This window comes from Lampris incognitus, chromosome 3 (genome assembly GCF_029633865.1).
Source record: "Lampris incognitus isolate fLamInc1 chromosome 3, fLamInc1.hap2, whole genome shotgun sequence".
Taxonomy (NCBI): Eukaryota; Metazoa; Chordata; class Actinopteri; order Lampriformes; family Lampridae; genus Lampris; species Lampris incognitus.
The window spans coordinates 28,263,492-28,279,118 of NC_079213.1; the positions used below are offsets into that span (position 1 = coordinate 28,263,492).

The window sequence follows — 15,627 nt, forward strand, 5'->3', positions numbered from 1 at the left end:
CGATTGTGGTTCTCTCAGGAAGACTCTAGCTTGCACTACATTCTGTTCTGCATCTCAGTATAGCTTCATCGAGCAAAGTATAAAGAGGTGATCCCTGGAGCACATGGATCTTTCATGCAGATTTTTTTTTCACAGCAATCCCTTCCCGGGTTTAATCAGAATTGGTGACACTTGGTCACCAGACCACCCAGCCATAAATTGGAAATTGATTTTAATCATGGTCAATGTATGTATGTAAGTATATTGAAGGTGTTCTCTGATGAATCATTGATTGTGGTGCCACCTACAGTGGTAAAAGCTATAGGGGCTAGTCAAGTTAGCTCATTGTTTCCTTCTTTCCCGGCCGAGGACCCGAATTCTCTCAGGTAACACGATCCAAGAGCTCATAATACGTCCAGGATGCTTTGCTATAGAGAGCCCTACTTTTAATTAAGGAGTTTTGTCTGGGGAAGCCAGCACCGATGTTAATGAAAGGTAGCAGCAGAGGGGAACTTGCGGGAGCTATACATAGCAGCTTTTGTAGGCTAGGATTCCCTGTCGGGATCGAGCCGAGCACATAGAAAATCACGCTGGCTAATTATCAGAGATACTCCCAGGACTATCGCTGCTCAGATGATGAGATGTGGTTAAATATGGTGCACTGATACAGGGCCTGCAAAAAAATTCATATTAGCTTATGAATACACTTTGCTTTGCTTTAGGTTGTCCGTCGTGTCCGATGATGACAATCCTGCCTCTGTCACTTGTGAGTCTTCTTATGGCTGTAAAGCCCAATCCGCGATCCACAATGTCTGCCACAGACAGAACAGGTGAAATCACTGACTGGGGGTGTAGGTGTGGTACTGGCTTCATGTCTCTTCAGGCGTCTTCTGGTCCGTCGATCACCGCGGTCCTTCTCAAGGTTTTGCACCCCTTGTTGACAGAGCTGCCGCCAGATGGAGCGTTGGGCGGCAGTGTCTTCCAGCTGGCTCGGGTTCAGGCCGCACTTCTTTATGATGGTCTTCAGCTGGTCTTTGTACCGTTTTTTCTGGCCCCCTGCCAAGCGGCGGCCAAGATGTAACTGGCCATACAGCACTTTACGCGGTAAGCGCTCCTTTGGCATCCTGATGACGTGACCGAGCCATCGAAGTTGGTGCTGGGTGACGGTAGCCTCCATGCTGATGCAGTTGGTCTTGCGGAGTATTTCAGTATGGGGCACTCGGTCACGCCAGGTTATCCTCAGGATGCATTGTAGGCATCTGATGTGGAAGGCCTCAAGCATCCTGAGGTGGTGGCTGTACAGGGTCCACGCCTCACAGCTGTAGAGGAGAGTCGTGATGACAACTGCCAAGTAGACAGATATTTTGGTGTGGAGGTTGAGGTCTTTGTTTTGAAAGACCCTTCTCCTAAGTCTGCCAAAAGAGGATGACGCTTGTTTAATCCGGTTTTGCATCTCCCTGTCGATGCTGCAGTCGTCAGAGAGAAAGCTGCCTAGGTATTTGAAGGATTCCACTGTTGTAAGTGGTTTGTCGGAGATGTTGAAGGTTGGTGAATGAGATGGAGGAGTAGATGCCCACTGGCATACTACTTCAGTCTTTGTCACATTTATAGAGAGCCCCAGCCTACCATACGCCCTTGCAGCAGCAGCAAGGGTAGCTTGTAGTGCCTCGGGTGTGTGGGCCACAACTGCACAGTCATCTGCGTACTGTAACTCAATGATGTGCTCCGATGTCATTTTTGTGACCGCTTGGAGCCTACGGATGTTAAATAGGTTTCCATCTAGTCTGAAATCCACAGTAACCCCACTGTCCATCCTGATTTCCTTGTGGAGCAGCAATGTCACACACAGGAGGAAGATGTTAAAAAGAACTGGAGCAAGGATGCACCCCTGACGTACCCCGGTGCACACCCTGAAGGGCTCAGATTCCTGGCCTCCAATGGTCACACGTGCCATCATCCCCACGTGAAATCTTTGAAGGATGTTGACAAACTTTCGTGGACAGCCAAACTTCAGGAGGATGTTCCATAGGATGTCCCTGTTGACTGTGTCGAAAGCCTTTGACAGGTCGATGAAGGCTATGAAGAGGTTCTGATGTTGCTCCCTGCACTTCTCTTGGAGTTGCCGTGCTGTGAACACCATGTCCACAGTACTCCTATTCCTCCTAAACCCACACTGTGACTCAGGCAACAGCTCCTCTGAGATGTGTTTTACCAGCCTGTGTAACATGAGTTTGGCCAGGACTTTTCCAGCAACAGCCAGTAGTGAAATGCCACGGCTGTTGCCACAGAGGGACTTGTCTCCTTTGCCTTTATATATGGAGATGATGTTAGCATCCCTCCACTGCTGAGGGACAGTTTCGTTCTTCCATACGTGTGAGATGAACAGGAAAAGCGCACGGGTGCAGAGGTAGCCTCCCTGTTTAAAAATCTCTGCAGGGATACTGTCAGGGCCAGGGGTCTTGTTATTTTTCAGCGACCTAACTGCACAATGAACCTCTTCAAAGGTTGGTGGAAGGTCAAGGTCTTGGATGGTGGGGCGGACAGGTAGTTCATCCAAGATCGAGGGATCTGTTGGGGAGGGCTGGTTCAAAAGAGTCTCAAAATGTTCTGCCCATCTTTTTGTGATGAATTTCTGGTCCTTTATGAGGGTGGTACCATCATCAGACTTCAGGGGGGAGACAGAGCAGTTTCTTGGGCCGTAGATGGTTTTCACTGCATCATAAAAGTTGTGCATATCATTTCTATCGGCATGGGATTGTATTTCATTTGCCTTCGATATCCACCACTCATTCTGCAGGGCACGCAATTTTGACTGCACCTCTCTCCTGGATGCTTGCCATTGTTGCCGGAGTGTAGCTGATGTGGGATTGTTGAGGACAGCACTGTGTGCTTTATGCATGCCTTTGAGTATGGAAGTTATTGTGCCTGTGTTCTCATTGAACCAGTCCTGGTGTTTTCTGCTCTTGTAACCGATGGATTGGGATGCTGCCTTGTAGAGTCTGGAGCTCACGGAAGACCATTTCCTGTCAATGGAATCATCCGTGCTCAAGAGAAGCTCAATGTCTTCCAGGTTTTCAGCCAGAGAGAGGCGGAGATTGTTCTGGACCTCAGCCTTTTCTAGCCGGGTACAGTCAAGCCTCTTCTTTCCTGACCTTTGGAGACGAACAGCAGGGCGTACCTCCACCTGGAGCCTGGTCATGATGAGCCGGTGATCTGTCCAGCACTCAGCACCTCTCATTGCACGAGTGAGTAAGACGTCTTTTGTATCAGCACGTCTCACAATGATGTAGTCCAATAGGTGCCAATGTTTGGAGTGTGGGTGCATCCAGGATGTTTTGTGCTTGTTTTTTAATTGGAAGAGGGTGTTTGTGATGGTCAAGCCATGCTCAGCACAGAGGCTTAGGAGGCGCAGTCCATTTGCATTGACTTTCCCAATGCCATGCTCACCAATGACACCACTCCACACCTTGTTGTCTTTCCCCACTCTGGCATTGAAATCGCCCAGCAAAAAGATCTTGTCCTCCTTGGGTATATGACGGAGAGCCTCATCTAGTGACTGATAGAAGCGGTCCTTTACGTCATCCTCTGATGGCAGTGTTGGTGCATAGGCACCTAGGAGGGTGGCATAACGTTTCTTGGCCAGAGGGATCCTGAGCGACATGAGCCTTTCACTTATGCCAATCGGTGTTTCAGTGAGTCTTGGTAGGAGGCTGTTTTTTATTGCAAATCCCACACCATGCTGATGTTGTCCTCCTGCAGGGTATCCCTTCCAGAAGAAGGTGTAGGTGTCCTCCTTCAGGGAGCCTTCATCCAGGAACCTGGTTTCACTGAGTGCAGCAATGTCAATATTGTAGCGATTGAGTTCCGCTGCAATTAGTGCAGTCCTTCGCTGAGGTCTTTCGGCATTAACGTCCAGCAGAGTTCTTATGTTCCATGTTGCCAGTTTAAAGGGAATTATTTTCTTTTTTTTATTTCGACCGCAGAGTGGAATGTCCCGATAGGTGCGGTAGCCTATCCAGGATGTTTTGAGTGGGCAATGTTTAGGCCACCTTTTCTAGGCCCCTCCCCAGTTGGGGTGAGCAGTGTGGCTCCTAAATAGGGCTGCTCAGACACACAGGGGTCTGCCGAGAGCAGCTGCCACTCAAGCCCAGCTGCTGGCGACCATGAATAGCCCTGTGCCGCTGGCGTGCAGGGGTCTGATTAGGAGCTTCCAGTGCATTCATACCTGCTCCCGTCACCAGACACCCCATCGCCGCCAGACTTTGATCCATATTCCGGTTGCTGGTCTCACCGAGGCAGAGGTGGATACCTGCGCAAAGAGATTATTTACAGTGCCGCTGGGGGTGCGCATGTCCCAGCAGCACTTCTTCACTGTGAGAGGGTGGGATCTGGTGGCAAGGGGGGCCCAAGACGACCAGCACTCTTCCACAGCTGCAGGAGGCTGCCGGAGCTCCAGTCTGTCAGAGGACCGCCTATCGTGCGCCGCCATGCACATTGCTTTTCTCTCAGGGTGTGCTCCCCTAGCCTTTGTCGTCCTACACTTACCCACAAGGCAGTGGGACAGTGGTTGGTCAATGCCAGGGCGTATCCACTTCACATGGGCCTGCGCATTAGACCTCTGGGGACCACTGTAGCTCCGAGATCCCCTACAGTTTAGTCAGGGACCGCAAGGTACCCAGTTACCGTGTGTGGCCACGAGGAGGCACTGCAGGAGTCTTGGCGGTAGAGAGGCTATGTACCGGCAGGGGAGACTTACGCACTCGGCTCCTCTTTTCACCCCCACAAAGAGGGCTAGCCGGCGGCAGTAGCTGAGAGCAGAGAGTAGCAAGCAGAAGCAGCATGCAGCATGCACTAACTACAAGCACTACTACCCCAGTATTACTGCACTGACGCATCACACACGCCCTGTGCATCACACACACACTATGAATACACACACACACACACACACACACACACACACACACACACACACACACACACACACACACAGAGGCCTGGTAGGAAGAGCCAAAGTAGGAAGAGCAGAGATGCTTAAAAATAGAGCACAGTCACGTTTAGGCTTTCCGGCATAATTTATCCTCGCAATTAGAGAAGGAGTGACGACATGTGGCATCTGCTGTGCATTCCTCGGAATGAAGAACTACCTTTTTTTCTTTTTGGATTTGTCCCCTCTTTTCTCCCCAATTGTATTTTACCCCACTCCTCCGAGCTGTCCCGGTCGCTGCTCCACCCCCTCTGCCGATCCGGGGAGGGCTGCAGACTACCACATGCCTCCTCTGATATATGTAGAGTCGCCAGCCGCTTCCTTTCACCTGACAGTGGGGAGTTTCGCCAGGGGGATGTAGCGTATGGGATCACGCTATTCCCCCCCAGTCCCCCCCCCCTGAACAGGCGCCCCGGCCGACCAGAGGAGGCGCTAGTGCAGCAACCAGGACACATATCCACATCCAGCTTCCCACCCGCAGACACGGCCAATTAATTGTGACTGTAGGGACGCTCAACCAAGCCGGAGGTAATACAGGGATTCGAACCGGTGATCCCCATGTTGGTAAGCCATGGAATAGACCACTATGCTACCCGGACGCCCCCTACTTTTGCATTTTGATGGTGGTTACATACTATAAGCTCCCCCAACTGCTACTGACTGACTGACTGACAGTTGAAGAAGTTGCACAGACTGACGAGAATCAGGATTTCTAGGTTGACATGTGGATTTGCTTTGAGTCAGTCAGCACACACCTCTTCACAGTGCTGAAGATGTTAGCATTTGAGTTTCAAATATGTTTGCTCAAGGTCAAGCCATTGTACTGCAAAGTCAATCCTCGCAATGATGGATTTTCTCCTTGGCTCATCAACAATGTCAACAGCTTTTCTTTTGTCTTTTTTTTTTCTTTTCTTGAGTTGTTTGTGTGTCTTGTAACTGGGTCTCCGAGTATTGTGTACGTGATCAGCTTGGTTTCCATTTTTACTGTGTTTGTAAAGTCGGGATGTAGGTTTATGGGTGTGCATACCGTTTGCGTGCATATTTGTCTTTGTGCGTCCTCATGATATACCGAGAGATGTATCAAAAGAGAATAAGAGAGTTTATGTGCAAAACATATGAGAGGTGCACTTCAGGTAAACCCCCAGAGGCATTTTGTAAATACATACAGCCTTTTCTGACATTTACATTAGCATTTGAAAATGTCCCTTTACACTATTGATGGCCTCCCCTGTAAAACACAAGTTGTATCCAAAAGTGATAACAACTGATGTGTCAATCTGTGTCCTACCAAAAGAAGACTGAAAATGCTATTTCCAAAGTACGTAATATGCAGTGAGTGTGACTTGGAGCTTACCACATGGCATTTGTTTCGGTAGAAAGTATCCCTCTTTGGTGTTGAATGAGGTCTTAAGGCTCACGCTCAAGTCATTTCTGAAGTCAGCGTGCCGCAAGCAGGTTTTATTACCGTAATTACACATGAGAATCCAAAGCAAATATTTTCTCAGAGGTGTTTGTTGAATAAAGGCTTTGGTTTTGGCTCTTTGTAAAGCTTTGATGGTATAACCTGGACTCCTCTCTGTGATCATTAGGGACGTAATCAAATAATGCATATATCTGTGCTGCTAACTCTCAAACAAGCCCCGCAGCTGAGGCGAGGATGAACAGGACGTCACTCAATGGTCGAAAATTTCTTTATTTTTAACCAACAGGTTACGAACCTTGAAAAAGAAAACACACAAAATACAAACATACATCATTCAAGTACCCTCAACTCAAAGCTAACACACAATACAACTCACTCACTCCCGCAATCACTCACCAGTCCGTCCTCGTCCCGTCATACTAAAGAGTCCCCACTCCGAAGCTGCACCAACCTTCCCGACGTCACCCCCAGAACGCAAACCAGCCAATCACAGCAGCTCCCCGACTGAGACCCCGGATGCACGCATCTCTCGCCAATAGAACCTCGCAATAAAAGTCCTCATCAAGCACACAGAAATCACATACAATCGGAACTGGAGTAAATCTCATTATTATTATCAATACTCAGATTCACCTATGTAACTAACAATTCAAACAATGCCACAATTCAACCACATGTAAACGAAATAACTTTCACAAGTTTGTACCCAAACCAAACAAAAATCTCTGACTAAACACAACTCAAATCCAACCACCCCACAGAAAGCAACACAATATCCTCCTCTGTGCAATAATGCTGGACTATAGTCGGGGTGGTTGTGAAAGGCTGTGAATCAGCTGTTGGCTTGAATGAGCTTTTGAATAGGATGCACAGAGCGCCTAATGATTTGCCTGACAAAATATCAGAATGTCATTGGATAAATTATATGAATGTCATTGGATAAATCATTTCATACGTATGATTTAGTTTTTCAGAATTACAGCCACACCAGGTAACTTTTTTTTGCATTAACATATGACATATTTAATTCATTTTTGGTCCCATAGTTTGATGGCTAAGGAAAATGACACAATCGCCCTTCAACATTGTTTTTTTTTTGTCTAAATCACACAAATATTACATCTGCCCATCCAAAACCTTATGTTATTATATTTTACATCATTTTATATTATCTTGTATAGTTTATTTTCATTGAAAATGGTCTTTTACGAATCCCTCACAGTGTACCAGGGGTGATTCCACGCCGGGAATGAAACCCATCAGGAAATGCAGTGATTGCTTTACAGCACACATATAAGTATAGCCATTTTAATGACTTTGTGTGACTGAACATAGCTCCTTGCCTTCCACGATAATCTTTTGAGCTGCAGTATGTAAAAAATTAGCTGTGCTATGAAGAAAAAACACCCAAAGCCCCATGGTTGTCTTTCTGACAGTTGACTAAACGACGTTGCTGAAATCCAAAATCTGATGCCGCTTTAAGAATAGTGAAAGTGATAATGATTTGTAAGATATAGTTTGAATCTTTTAATCTGATTTAATTTATTAAATAAATACTTCAGTAATATATTTGTAACATTGTTTTAGAAAAGTGCTATATAAATTTAAAAAACATATATATATATATAACTTCGTTAAAAGAAACATTGACAGCTGATGATTGCTTATGGCATTAAACAGGCTTGTACTGTCTCATAAAGAATTTACTTGAATCACTGGATTATTTTGCTCCTTATTTGTTGAGCACTTCCCCTACTGTTGAGTGTCTCTTTTAACAAAGTTATATATATATATATATATATATATACATACATACATATATAAATTTTATATTATATATAGATATATAAAATATAAAAAAAAATCTTTTTTTTTTGCAGCTGGCACAACATGGAGCACACAATGTGCGGTACATTTCACAACTTGCAATCCACCTTGTGACACAAATCTGCCGACCCGACAGTGCCCGTGGTGCATATCTGGCATCAGAATAATGCTTCATGTTTCACCCCATTTACACCTGGTCTTAAAATGCGATCTGTATCGGGATACGTTATCTGGATATTGTAAAATGGATAGCTGTGACGTCCAGCATAGCTAGACGGCTATGACGTCTAATTCCTTTACACAATTCAGTATCACTCCGTGTAGGTAACAAACTGCTACAAAATGGAAACATTTAATGTCAACTTCGACCTCCGTGGTGTCAAAGTTGTTGATGAAATCAATTTGTGATAAAAAAGATAAATGAAATAAGCTAGTACGTTGCATAGCAACCGTCTTGCAGTATGTGTAGAAGGGCCTATTTCTTTGTAAGAATAATGCTTTACGAATGCTTTATGAACATGTTAATGAAGACGGTCTTTCATATTGCCGGATACAGATCAACTTTTAATATCAGGTATAAATGGGGTCTTTAAGCAACCCGTTGGCACGCTGGTAGCCCTTCAGATTTGAGACGGGGTTGGCAGCTTACTAACCTTTGAGATTTTAGACTCGTGTCTGTGGGCTTTAGTAACCCTCGAGATTTCAGACTTGTATCTGGCAACCTTGCATCTCACTGGGGCTTGCTCCACATGGTGCATCATGATCTGGCAACCCAGCAGCTCCAAGAACTGGAGGGAGCAGACTCACATCAAAGATGGAATTGGCAATCTATCAGAGTTAGCCTTGAACACGTGTCCTATTAGGCTCAAGGCAGCTGTCTGGACAGTCTCCCCAACTCTCTCTCTCTCTCTCTCTCTCTCTCTCTCTCTCTCTCTCTGTGGACATAACTGTAGTCAACAGCTTACATGTCACACCTTTGTAGGCTTGCACAGTTAATTTGCATCTCAAATCACTTATTTATAATGAGGAATAAATATGATCACATATAAAGCCATTAGCACCATTGCTAAAGTCATGCCTGTCTGTATCCTTGTTGTTGTTTTTTGGATGGTTCAGTGAAATGGTAATAAAAGAGTGGATCCATGCATAATCGGTGAAATAAGTTCTGGAGGGCTCCTAATTGTATTTGTATATTCTCTATGTTTTGGTAAGCAAAGCTTATATTAGGATGCAGGGCTTGATAAAAATGTCACTTCACAAAGATTAATGGGACAATAAAAGAAAAGAAAGAAAGATGTATATGTTTATGCAATTTAGAAAACTTATGCCAACGTGTTTGTTTTTTAATCCTTCCTTTTTCACTTTGCTATGGAATGTAAAGGATGTTTTTGTTTAAAACAATCTGCATAAAAGAAGTAGTAGGGGCAGCAGTAGAGGAAGTATTGAACAACACTTTTCAGTGTAGATGTAACATGGCATGCTGTAGATTACACTGTCTCAGAATGATAATTTCATTTTTTGAGATGAGACTTTAAAATGCGAAATGTGTCAAGACTATGCTGGACCCTCCCTCTGCATCAGTGCAGCGCCCCTTCCAATACTGTATGGAGTGGGGTTTCAAATATTGTGTCACAGAGAACTCCCCTATCTCCTCTTGCCATGATGGTTTTCCTCCACAACACGCCCTGCAGAGGCTTCGTTTGCGTTCTGACCTTGACATGATCCCCAGCCAGCACATTAAGACACCACTAGAGACTCTGCTGCCTGCCATTTGTGTCCGGTGGGATGAAGGCTGCGGCGCTTGATCTGCTTTGTGTTCTGCTCATGTATGTAGTGCTTTACATCTGTGTATTTTGGGTCTGTCTCTGGTGGGTTTTGATAGACTACTAGTGCTTGGTTTGTAAATCATGAGGTCCCGCAACGTGAATGGGAGAGGTCCCAGCCAGAATGTACCATTATCTTTATGGCTGAGGCTGAAAGAGGATCTGGCACCTTCTATAAGTCATTTTTAGATATTTGTAATAGGAATAGACTGGTATCATGGATGGGAGTAATATTATTTGAAGTACGACATTATGGTGTCTGTAGGCTGACTGGTGACATTGTGGACCATGTTTCTGTGCTTCCTTGCGCCCCTCATAGTACATAACACTAGCTTAGCGTAGCAAATAATGGAACCAGGAACAGAAAGCTCCTGACTAACTTGTTAGGAAAATAACATTTATCCCAGTTTAACCATTTATGTTAGCTTTGATTTCCCCATTGGACCCCAGTCAAGATTTTTTTTTTTTGGCCATTCATTACTCATCATATTATCTCTGCCAGGCGGTAGCCTATGCATTTGGTTGCATGTGTGCGTTTCTGTCTGCAGCTAATCTCACGAAAACTACTGGACCTATCAGCCTAAAATGTTTTTGTGCAGTTATGAGTGTATGACGAAGACTCTCTCGTGGTCGCAGTGATTAAAAATCGTCAGCAAACGTTTGTTCTCGGTATTGCTGCTCCCTCTCCTCATTCACTCTCTAGCTCGCTCGACCAGCGCTGCTTTCTGTCGCTGCCCACAGTCAACCGTGCACATGCGTGCGCATCTCACATCTACAGCTGAGTCAGATTGGGCTGTGACGGTGTCAGAACCAAAACATGATTAAAGTAAATGAGAAGTCGATCATGTTTGGCAAGCCAGCAAATCATTCACTGCTGATCTCAGCACAGGAGAACTGGAGGAACACTGGATGAACCAAAAATAATTCACCTTGTTCACCTCGCCGCCACATGGAAGTGCCATAGTCTCCCATGTTAAAACTCCACTATAAAAGTACATTTAAAAGAGTAGGATTAATCACAGCAACAGCTGGAAATCATCTCAGTAGCTACAATAAGACATTTCCCATGGCGGAGCTATGTTTTCTTACCGCTGTTTTATGAATGAAAGTCAATCAGCAGAGCAGCCATTCACCTTCATTCATTTTATATCATGAAAACCGTGATGGTTAAACACATTTGAATTCTTTTAATAATAGTGGGGCAGCTTAGCATAAAAATTGTGCATTTTGTGATAAAAGCGTCAAACTTGGTACATATGTAGCTTAATATATTTAGAAGAAATGTGGATATGGAGCCACTGAAAATTAACCCCGTAGTGACCATGGCAGGCATGGACGTTATTAGATCGCTTTTAGCGGGGCTGTGGCCTCCCTAAATTTCATATCAGCCATTATGACAAGACAGAGGAGAATGTTACCTTTCCAGAGATACCAATAGTATTGTTCTAGTCTAAACAGAACCAGAGATATGCCATTTTACATATCGGATGTCACCAATGCATGTTGAAAAAACTAAGTTCCCAATCAATTTTGAGACATTATTCATCTATACACTATGTATAGACATCTATACCTAAACACTCCTCTTCTGTTGGTCAAGGTTTAAAACCAGTCATTGCAGGAAACGATACACAATTCAGTACTTCAACAGTGTTTGTTTTTTTTTATTTACAAAAGTAACTGCTTATCAACTGGCTCTCGATCTCAAACGTCTCAATCTCACTTGAAAAGTGAACTGTGTTAACACTCCCCCTCACAGGCACACAGGGCAGTGCATTCAAGCGCTGCTTTTTTGCACTTGCAGTGCTTCACACAGCCGATCTTGCACCTGCATGATACCAGTTCATGGCAGGTGTGGGAGGCCTCGGGTAGTTCTGTCCAATATGGCTCCAACATTCCTTCCTGGTTCCTGGTCCAGCCCCAGTTGTCTGGTGAAGGCAACTGTGGTGCAGGTAACAGCATCTCGCCCCACACATATCCTACCTGATAGACTGCCCTCTTCCCATGTTGCTCCAGGGCTGCCTTTTTATTGATGTCCATGCACTTGCTTGTCCTGTCATACAGGAGTATAACAAATCTTTCTATGCTCCTCATGACCTCTTCTGGTATGTCACCTGGTGCAGAGGACAGCATCAGGAGAGCAAAACTGGATACCGTGTCACACCCAGTGAGACCATGAAACGTCGGTAACATTTATCGGGGGAATAATGTTTTGAAATGTGAATAATGTCCCAAAAGAGACTGGGAACTTAGTTTTTTCAACATGCGTTGGTGACATCCGATATGTAAAATGGCATATCTCTGGTTCTATTTGGACTAGAATCATAATATTGGTATCTCTGGAAAGATAACATTCTCCTCTGTCTTGTCATAATGGCTGATATGAAATTTAGGGAGGCCACAGCCCCACTAAAAGCGATCTAATAACGTCCATGCCTGCCATGGTCACTACGGGGTTAATTTTCAGTGGCTCCATATCCAAATTTCTTCTAAATATATTAAGCTATATATGTACCAAGTTGGGTGCTTTTATCACAAAATGCACAATCCTTGTGAATATTGGAGCTAAGCTGCCCCACTATAAGGGCTTTGAAATTTTAATAGGCTGATCTGTGATTTCATGTTAGAGTTGGTCGATTTCGTGCGAGGGTCTGCCAAGGAGGCTGCACATCCACAGACTGACAGGCAAAATGTTTTTATTAGGGAGCTTTTTTTAGCTTGAGTGCTGCATATTAAAAACTTTTTTTTATAAATATTTCCCATACAATTCACTTGTGTGCCGCGCAAAAGTGTTATAATGGAAGGAAAAACACTGGCTTTTCTGTCCGTGTGTGCGTCTACCTGGAGATAGGGGAGATGGTACACCTGGTGGAGATCTGCATCCTGCTGAGTGCACACCTCTAGTTTAAGATGTAGTTTTATATCTCCAAAATTCCTCAGGTCATACCATTTTTTTCAGGACAGTCACCTCTAAACATTTGTGCTATGTTTAGGGCTGTGAAGTATAAATGAACTGTGTATATATACAAGAGTATTCAGATTTTTATATTTATGTTATGGGCGGCACGGTGGCGCAGTGGTTAGCACGGTCACCTCACAGCAAGAAGATCCTGGGTTCGAAGCCCAGGGTAGTCCAACCTTGGGGGTCATCCAGGGTCATTCTCTGTGTGGAGTTTGCACGTTCTCCCCGTGTCTGCGTGGGTTTTCTCCGGGTGCTCCGGTTTCCTCCCACAGTCCAAAGACATGTAGGTCAGGTGAATCAGCTGTACTAAATTGTCCCTAGGTGTGTGTGTGTGTGTGTGTGTGTGTGTGTGTGTGTGTGTGTGTGTGTGTGTGTGTGTGTGGGCGGGGCCTGTGATGGCCTGGCGGCCTGTCCAGAGTCTCTCCCCGCCTGCCGCACATTGACTTTTGGGATAGGCTCCAGCATCCCACGACCCTAATTAGGATAAGCGGCTTGGATAATGGATGGATGTTATGTTATATTCTCTGCTATAGCTGTTATACAGTGTAACTAATAAATCCATTAACGTTTTACCATGAACTTTAGCGGTGAAATCTTTTTTGATTTCTTGGACATATTTTAACAGATTAATGAAGAAAGTGCCGTGTGAAATGGCTGCTTGAGTACATTATACCCAGAAATAGGTATAGGCAGGGAAAACAGGCCCTGTAGCATCATTGACAAATATGGCACCCAGTTGTCGCTCTTTGGGTATAGATAAGCTTTTTGGAGATTTGGTGTGTGTGTGTTTGTCCTTGTTAGGAGGTAGGGGAGGGGTCAGGAACGTAAACAAGGGAACCCCCCCCCCCACCAAGAATCAATGGTCAGTTTGTACACAAGTACATCGGTGCAAGTGATGTACTGTCCAACTGTTCGTTGGCCATCACAGTGACCACACTGAATTTCAGCTGCTGCACATTCGTGAGAGAATCATTTAGTTCACAGATGTGTTTCGTGATCACGCTATGAGCGTCACGCTAGCGATCAATAGGTGTGTTACTCCCCGAGAGACCACCTGATTTATTGAGCCCCTAAAGGGACCTGCGTAGAAAAAAAAATGAACATGAACAAAAGTTGGGTAAAAAAAATCTGTGGAATGTAAAAAAAATCTGGGGTGGGGAAAAAAACCCACACACACCATGCCGATGTTCCCAGTGGTCAGCCCAATGTGATGTACCCATTGCCTGAACTCTACAGGACCAGTGACTTCCTTGCTCCAGTTCAAAATGGAGATCTTCAGCTTTGCAAGAATGAATGCATTTTTCACCTACCTCATACCATGTGACCTAGTTGTTTATGAATTATGCAATGGCCTTGTCTCATTTGAATCTTCCCAGAGATTCGTATCCAGCTGTTAATTTATACACGCATTTAAGAGATGTCTTCAGTGCATCCCTTTAATGCTGTGGTGTTGAGCGTGTCCATGTAAGGACCAGACAGACGTGATACATGCCATCTCACCGGTTTTAACAAAGCTTGGCCCTGCGAAAGGAGTCTACCCCAAAATGCATGAGGCAACAGTAGTGCATGGCCTCTATTTGTCAGTAAAATTTACTTATTTTGCAGCATAAAATGACTACATGAACCTGCAAATTTAAGTGAATCAAACATTTTATGCATGAAGAACCACATGTTGGGGTATGGTGGTGGTGGGGCGGGGGTTGTTGTTGTTTGGTGGGTGAGCGTTGGCCCCATCCACCTCACACTGCTGGAACATCTTCGGCCAGGAATATCATTAGCTACATGGAGGGGTAGAGAGCGGGACTAAAGGAGAGAGGAGGGGAGGTTATTTTGCTAGGTTAAGAGTCACAAGGCAGCGTCTGGGTGATGTGGCGGTCTATTCCATTACTTACCAACATGGGGGTCGCCGGTTCGAATCCCCCTGTTACCTCCGGCTTGGTCGGGCGTCCCTACAGACACAATTGGCCGTGTCTGCGGGTCGGAAGCCGGATGTAGGTATGTGTCCTGGTCGCTGCACTAGCACCTCCTCTGGTCAGTCGGGGCACTTGTTCGGGGGGGGGGGGACTGGGGGGAATAGCGTGATCCTCCCACGCCCTATGTTCCCCTGGTGAAACTCCTCACTGTCAGATGAAAAGAAGCGGCTGGGGACTCCACATGTATCGGAGGAGGCATGTGGTAGTCTGCAGCCCTCCCCGGAATGGCAGAGGGGGTGGAGCAGCGACCGGGATGGCTCGCAAGAGTGGGGTAATTGACCGGATACAATTAGGGAGAAAAAGGGGAGAGAAAAAAAAGAATCACAAGGCAGGTAGCATGCCAGTTAGTTTGACAATTAATAACTTAAATATTTAAGTATATGACAATTATCTTTACAACATGAGTTTTGAGAAATAAAATAGCATGTAGAGGTATAGTGGGCTAGTCCCAGACAGATGAAGCCAAGCTGACAGTGGAGGCTGGACAGCGAAGCTTCTCTCATTGTTGGCTACATATGCAAAACACAGAGTGTCAGAAACTGATGCAGACAACAGCAGCGTTGTGTAAATGGTACTAGACAGAATTAGCCCCTGTAGCTGATGCATTCAGTTTAACATGTACATTGTTTTGGTTATGTAAAACTGTGGCATCT

General features: G+C 45.2%; 1 protein-coding gene across 2 annotated transcripts in view; it reads left to right on the plus strand.

The window, feature by feature from the left end:
• The window catches only part of ppfia2 (PTPRF interacting protein alpha 2), a 264,671-nt gene that overhangs the window by 140,700 nt on the left and 108,344 nt on the right, over positions 1 to 15,627 (plus strand). The window lies entirely within an intron of this gene.